The sequence below is a fragment of the Piliocolobus tephrosceles genome, chromosome 2 (assembly GCF_002776525.5).
Source record: "Piliocolobus tephrosceles isolate RC106 chromosome 2, ASM277652v3, whole genome shotgun sequence".
In the NCBI taxonomy this organism is placed as follows: domain Eukaryota; kingdom Metazoa; phylum Chordata; class Mammalia; order Primates; family Cercopithecidae; genus Piliocolobus; species Piliocolobus tephrosceles.
In genome coordinates this window covers 70,679,582-70,687,503 of record NC_045435.1, presented here as the reverse complement: position 1 = coordinate 70,687,503, position 7,922 = coordinate 70,679,582, and the positions used below count along the sequence as shown (strand labels likewise).

The 7,922-nt window shown below is 40.2% G+C and overlaps 1 protein-coding gene across 9 annotated transcripts in view; it reads right to left on the bottom strand.

Annotated features, from left to right (window-relative positions):
* The window catches only part of MAGI1 (membrane associated guanylate kinase, WW and PDZ domain containing 1), a 685,858-nt gene that overhangs the window by 327,909 nt on the left and 350,027 nt on the right, over nucleotides 1-7,922 (bottom strand). The window lies entirely within an intron of this gene.

Below are 7,922 nucleotides of genomic sequence, written 5' to 3'. Positions count from 1 at the left end.
AAAGAAAAGAAAAGAAAAGAAAAGAAAAGAAAAGAAAAGAAAAGAAAAGAAAAGAAAAGAAAAGAAAAGAAAAGAAAAGAGCCCTTGGAAAGAAAGGCCATCAAGAAGAAAAGAGAATGACAGTCCAAGGCACAGAACCAGATACAGGGAGCATCCTCAGGAGGTTCTGCACGCTGCCTGTGACTCAAGGCCCACAACTCTTGGTCGGTGGTTTTCAAACCCACTGTTTTAGGAGTGGGGGGAAAAGTCACCAAAAATTGTGTTAATAACTGTTGCTGGTTTGCAAATTATTTTTTATTTTTCCTATAAACTAGAACAAATCTGGGACATGTTTATTTAAAACAGTACTCTTGGTCTTGCATGCCAATATGGCCTAGTTTCCATGAAGCTGGCTTGGGTGGTAGCAAAGACTAGGACTACTGTAGGACCAGGGTATGGCCAAATAACTCATATTTCGGGCTTACTTCTTAAGTGGGATGAAGGTATACAGAGTCCTTACTTAGAAGGTAAAAAGATTAGTTCTCTCTCTCTTTGATCCCAAAGCTTTTTCCCTTCTAAGTATGGAGATAAGAAAGTTCGGACAGCATCATATAGACAAAGGCCTTATATCTCTCACTTTTTTCTTTGTATACTTTCTATTCTTCCATGACATTAAGCAGTATGGGTCTAGCACCTCCCTTGGATTCCAATTCCCTACCCTATTCTCACCTCAGCCTAGACCCACCAAGGGACAGCAGCCCTGAGTGGGTCTTCGCCAAGCTATAAGGCACCATCTCTTGCAGGTCATTCATTCTTTCCTTTTGATCTGTCTCTGATTTGAATATGATAAGACTATGGTGATCATACCATTTATCATTCAAACAGGGGAGCTCTTGTGAAGGACAGCTTATTGATTGATCATTCGATTGATGTATTTATCTAGAGACAGTCTCTTGCTCTGTTGTCCAAGCTAGAGAGCAGTGGTGCTTCATAGCTCATAGAATCTTCAACCTCCTGGGCTCAAGTGATCCTCCTGCCTCAGTCTCCTGAGGAGCTGGGACTACAAGCACATACCACCACACCTGGTTAATTTTTATTTTTTAATTTTTAGTAGAGACAAGGTCTTGCTATGTTGTCCAGGCTGCTCTTGAACTCCTGGGCTCAAGTGATCCTCCAGCCTCAGCCTTCCAAAGTGTTAGGATTGTAGGGGTGAGCCTCAACACCTGGCCTGAGCCACTACATCCAGCCACCACTTGAAATAATATCATAATGATATAATATGATATTTTAATAATTATTAGAATCATAAGAATGATAGCAATTATGGGGAAAAAGGCATACATACTAGAATTATCCTCCTAGGCAAGCCAAAAAAATATAGTATGAGTTTTTCTCATAATGGGATGGAAAGATTCAGTACTTTAGTTTGGGCATTGGGAAGATGAAGAATTGATTTTGGCCTACTTTAGTTCTTAAGCCGTTCTGGCAAAGGAGTTCTCCATAGGTCCACAGATCCAGACCTACTTAATCAAGATCTGTAGTGGGGCTTAGGGACAAAGCACGTACATTCTTGTATTTTGATTTATTATCTGTGCATTAGTGTCTCAGGGACTTTGAAAACAGGGCTTAGGTACTATTTTGTCTACCAGCTAAAATGCCATTATAGTTACTTAAGAGCAACCACTTCATTATTTATAACACCAAGAATAATTCTAAATCCTTTCTCCCTGAATTTATTCCCTCTCTCTTCCAAAGACCTGGGTCTCATTTATAGACCACAATCTAGAAACATCTGCCCCAAATAAGCTATGCCCATAATTCCATTTCTCACTATAGTCCCTGGAAAGTAACAAAGCACCTATATGACACTGAAAGACAAAATCCTTATTTTATCCTATCATTATTTTAGAATGTGAGTTATATCACTTTTCACTCTAAATGAACCACCCAAACATTTTTAAGAAAAAAGCACTTCATATGTTTATATATCCAACTAGGACAGACATTACAATTTACACTATCATTTTGCTGTCACATTGTTTGGAAACATTTTCCATAGAAGATAACCCCTGAATTTCTGTTTAAATAAATACTAGCAGACCCTCTGCACTTCTATTTATGTTCAAGTTTACTGAGACTCGGTGCAAAGCCATCTTACTTTTGAACAAAGCACTCATAGATAACAAGTACTTTCCATATCTTCATCCCCATTCTCAATCATACAGCTAAATTTGAACAAAATGAAAAGAACTTAAGAATTAGATGCCCAAGTGAGTAGATGACACAAAAGCAGAACAAATTCATAGCAAGATGTTTTTAATAAGAGTTTTTTTTTTGGGGGGGGGGGTTGTTCTTTTGTTTCTTTTAATTAAAAGATGAGGGCTCATTAGGTTGCCCAGGCTGGTCTTGAACTTGTGACTTCAAGCTCTCCTCCCACCTCAGCTTCCTGAATAGCTAGGATTATACACATGTGCTGCTTTGTCCAGTTGAGTTTGGCAGGTTTAAGGGAGCATAAATAACATGATTCACATCCACAATTTTAACTTCTATGGTTAGCTTTTAGGGTACTCAGAGGAAAAAAGAAAAAATTCCCTGGAAAAGGGGAATTCATTTCCTTTCGTAAAACAAAAAACCCTCTGAAGAGAAACCTAGAAAATGAATCCAAGATTCAAAAGTAGCATCACGGGTGGGCATGCAAAGCCAGAAAAGGAGACCCAGTGACAACAAGCAGCCCAGCCCTAGACTAGCTAACATAGTCCTTACAAAGAAGGAAGTGGGAGGAATCATTCTGCCCAATATTAAGGCTCATCACATAACCATAGTAATCAAGAGTGTGTGGTACTGGCAAAGAGAGAGACCTAGATCAAGGGAAGAAAAACAGAACCCAGAAATAGACCTAAAATATGCCCAACTGATTACTGATAAAAGTTCAAAAAGCATTCAGTGAAGGAAGGATATAGTCTTTCAACAAATGGAGCTAGAGCAAGTGGCCATCCCCAGGTCAAAAAGGAGCACTGACCTGCCTCTCACACTTTATACCAAGTCAATTGTGACCTTTATCTCTCACATCAAATTTACTTGGCATGGATCAGGAACTTAACTGTAAAATGTAAAACTATACAACTTTTAGGAAGAAACTTAAGAAAAAAATCTCGAGGATATAGGGCCAGAGAAAAAGTTACTAGGCATGACACCAAAAGCATGATCCACTCAAGGAAAACTGAATCTAATCAAAATTTAAAACTTTCCCTCTGTGAAAGCCCATGTGAAGAGAATGAAAAAGAACGCTAAGAGGCAGAGCACAGAGGATTTTCAGGGCCGTGAATAAAACTGTGTATGACAGAGGTCCCCAAACTTTTTGGCACCAGGGACCGGTTTCATGGAAGATAATTTTTCCACAGACGGGGATGGGGGAGGGGATGGTTTTGAGATGAAACTGTTACATCTCAGATCATTAGGCATTAGATTCTCATAAAGAGTACACATCCTAGATCCCCCACATGCACAGTTCACAATAAGGTTCACGCTTCTATGAGAATCTAATGGCAATGCTGATCTGACAGAAGGCAGAGCTCAGGGAATAATGCCTGCTTGCTGCTGCTCACCTCCAGCTGTGCAGCCCAGTTCCTAACAGGCCACAGACCAGTACAGACCAGTACCAGTGTGTGGCCTGGGGGGTGGGGACCCCTGGTATACAATGGTGGATACATGTCATTATAAATTTATCTAAACCCATAGAGCTATGTCATTTATGTCATCAGAAGGTAACCCTAATGTACACAATGGATTTTGGGTGACAATGATGTGTCAGTGTAGGTTCTCCAGCTGTAATGAAAGCATCTCTCTCATGGGGGATATTGATAATGGGAGAGACTATGCACGTATCGGGGCAGGGAGTATATGGGATACCTCTAGACATGTCTCTCAATTTTGCTGTGAACCTAAAACTGCTCTAAAAAAAAAAGTCTTATAAAGAAAAAAAAGACAAGCTATAGGTTGAGAGAGAAAATACATGCAAATCACATAGGTGACAAAGAACAAGTATCTAGAACATATAAAGAATTCTCCAAAGTCAATATTGAAAAAACAGACAATCCAATAAGAAAATGGGCAAAAGACCTGAAAAGACATCTGACTGAACAGAATATATATATATGGCAAGCACATGCAAAGATGCTTAACATCATTCGGCATTAGGAAAGTGCAAATTTAAACCACGATGAGAGCACTTCACACTTATCAGAATGGATGAAATGAAAACAGTGACGCCACCAAATGCTGGCAAGGATGTGAAAAATCTGGATTACACTCATACTGCTGGTGAGATGTAAAATAGTATAGCCACTCTGGCAAGTAGTTTTATAAGAAAACTCACACTCATGGAACTGCAGCACTTTGGGAGGCCAAGGAAGGCGGTTCACTTGAGCCCAGGAGTTTGATACCAGCCTAGGCAACCTAAAGACAGCTCATCTCTACAAAAAAAATTTTTTTTTAATTATCTAGGATTGGCTGGGCGCAGTGGCTCATGCCTGTAATCCCAACACTTTGGGAGGCCGAGGCGGGTGGATCACAAGCTCAGGAGATTGAGACCATCCTGACTAACATGGTGAAACCCCATCTCTACTAAAAATACAAAAAATTAGCCAGGGGTGGTGGTGGGCACCTATAGTCCCAGCTACTTGGGAGGCTGAGGCAGGAGAATGGCATGAACCTGGGAGGCAGAGTTTGCAGTGAGCGGAGACGGCGCCACTGTACTCCAGCCTGGGTAACAGAGTGAGACTCCATCTCAAAAAAAAAAAAATTATCCAGGATGGATGGCGTACACCTGTAGTCCCAGCTACTCAGGAGGCTGGGGCAGGAGGATTTTTTGAGCCCAGGCCACAGTGATCTATGATCATGCCGCTGGATTCCAGGCTGAGCAACAGAGGCTCTGTCTCAAAAAAAAAAAAAAAAAAAGAACCCTAAATACTCAACCAACAATTGTACTGTTGGACATTTATCCCAGAAAAAGGAAAATTTTAAATTAAAAAAACAACTACAACAACCACCTGTATGCCAGTGTTCACAACAGCATATATATAATAGCTAAACACTAGAATCAGCCAAGATGCCAAGATGTCCTTCAACAGGTAAGTGGCTAAACTGTGGTATACACATATCATGAAATACTACTTGGCAACAAACATTATATATTCCATTAATATAAAATTTCTGATATGACCCAAGTTTCACAAACTGAAGATAGATTAGTGGTTGTCAGGAGTTTGAAGGGGGCCAGGGGAGAGATGAGTGTGGCTATAAAAGGGATCTTGGTGGTATCAGCACTGTTGAATATCTTGACTGTGATTGTAGACACACGAACCTACATAGGTGATAAAATTGTGTATAAATCTAAATACACACATACGCACAAATAAGTATAAGTAAAACTGGGGAAATTTGACTACACTTGTTAGGATTTTTTGTTTTTGCTTTTTGAGACAGAGTCCTCTGTCGCCCAGGCAAGAGTACAGTGCCACAATCTCAGCTCACTGTAGCCTCAACCTCCCAGGCTCAAGCAATCCACTAACCTCAGCTTCTCAAGCATTTGGGACCACAGGTGCATGCCACCACACCTGGATAATTTTTTTTATTTTTTGGTAGAGATGGGGTTTTGCTATGTTGCTCAGGCTGGTCTCGAACTCCTGGGCTCAAGTCATCCACCAGCCTCAGCCTTCCAAAGTGCTAGGATTACAGGAATGAGCCATCACATTTGGCCTGGTAGACTGTATTAATGTTAATATCCTGATTGCAATATTATACTATAGCTTTGGAAAATTACACCACTGGAGGAAACCAAACTAAATATAGAAGGGCTCTCACTGCATTATTTCGTAAAACTGCAAATGAATCCACAATTATCTCAAAATTTTCCATTAATAAAAAAGTGCTGAAGATGAGTATCATTAAGATGCATACTTCATAATAGAAGTGAAAATACCAGCATGCAAAAGTAGTGAAAATATTCTAATTTTGTTAAAATGTGAGCACATGCTTGCGTATTTCCTCATTAAAAAAAAAAAAAAAAAAAAAAAAAAAGATTAGGAGAAAATTCCAGTTAATAGTTGTTATTTCTGTTATTTCTGAGTGGTACAATTACACATGCCTTTATTTGCATTTTAACTTTTTCCTCAAATTTTAAACTTATTTTTCAGACAGCCCCTAATGAATGTATCATTTTCACATTCCAGTGTTATAAAAGCTGCTTGATATCAAAAGCGGAAAAATCCATCTCATATATATTTTGTATTACACACAATGTCAAAGAACGTAGCTTCTCTGGGGACTAAAATATTTTCAGTTGAGAAACTATCTGAGGTGGTCATGTTAATTTAGAAGTAGCAAATAAACACATCTTTTGATTCAACTAATAAAACTCACCCTACATATTGCTATTTTCATTTGATCATTTCCATCAGTTTCTATTTTAGTAAAAATAAGGCTTTCAGGAAAACTACCAAGTACAAATGAACTTCAGAGGATTATGCTGCTTTGAACAACTGCTCTCTTGCCTTTCCCGTCCTGGAAGAATGCCAGTGGTCTCTGACACTCAAGGGCTACTGAGAGAGACAGAAACTAAGCTGGAAAAACACAATTCAGTCTGTGGTTACTAGGAAGTTAGACACTTTTTTTTCCCCCGAAAATTATCTCCATTTGCTTCAGATTCTTCACAGGCCTCCACTTAACACCCTCTTGCAGCACGGTGCAAAACAAATCTGTCAGCTGCAAATATGGCCATAGAAACTTTTTCCCCAATTACTAGGGAAACAAAGTGAACAGCAGAGAAAACACCTCCGGCAAGACTGTACAGCTCTGCTGTCATGTTCTGTGCAATAACCGTGACTCTCTACTTGATTTTCTTTGGCCCCTGGCTCAGGGGACAATTTGCTTGAACAAACTAGGAGCAGTCATATCACACCTATGAATCATCTTATGGCCTGTTCCCATTCATTGGCCTTTGGGTTCGGGGTTCTCCATAGGTGGTATCTCTCTTCTGGGCATTTTGGAAATCTGTAGGGGTGTGTTTTTGTTTTTTGTTTGTTTGTTTGTTTTGTTTTTTGAGACAGAGTCTCGCTGTCGCCAGGCTGTAGCACAATCTTGGCTCACTGCAACCTCCACCTCCCTTCAAGTGATTCTCCTGCCCGAATAGCTGGGACTACAGGTGCCCACCACCACACTCAGCTAATTTTTTGTATTTTTAGTAGAGGCAGGGTTTCACTGTGTTAGCCAGGATGGTCGCAATCTCCTGACCTCGTGATCCACCCGCCTCGGCCTCCCAAAGTGCTGGGATGACAGGCATGAGCCACTGCGCCCGGCCCAGTAGGGATGTTTTCTAAATGCAGAGAGGAAGGGGATTGTTGAAGCAACTGGAAGCCAACACTGGGATTTAAGAGGCAGAATCTCTCAATGAATTGTGCTATGGCATGCATGACTTAGGATCATCTCAGTGGACAGGAAGTGAAATGCCAAGCATCTGAGCCACGAACCTTCCTTCATTTCACATAAAAATAAATGCACAGTATGTTTTTTGTAGTTTTAATACACACTACACGCTAAACCATGCAAATTTAGAGGAAACTGCTACTTTTTCTTTGTAACTTTACTAAGTTATCATTTTGGAATATTGAATCTCCAACAGCAAGGTCGTTTCTGGTTTACTGTTGCCCATTCGAAGCATCTGTAGCAGTCACTTTTATAGCTGAAACATTCACAGTGATTCTATGTATAGGTGCAAGCATCTGACTACTTCATTAAGTCCTAAAAAGTCTTGCTATTCGGAACAGCAGTACTGACAGCACTTGGCAGTTAATTAGAAATGAAGAATCTCCAGGCATGGTGGCACGCACCTGAAATCCAAGCTACCTTGAGAGGCTGAGGCAGGAGGATCACATGACCCCAGGAGT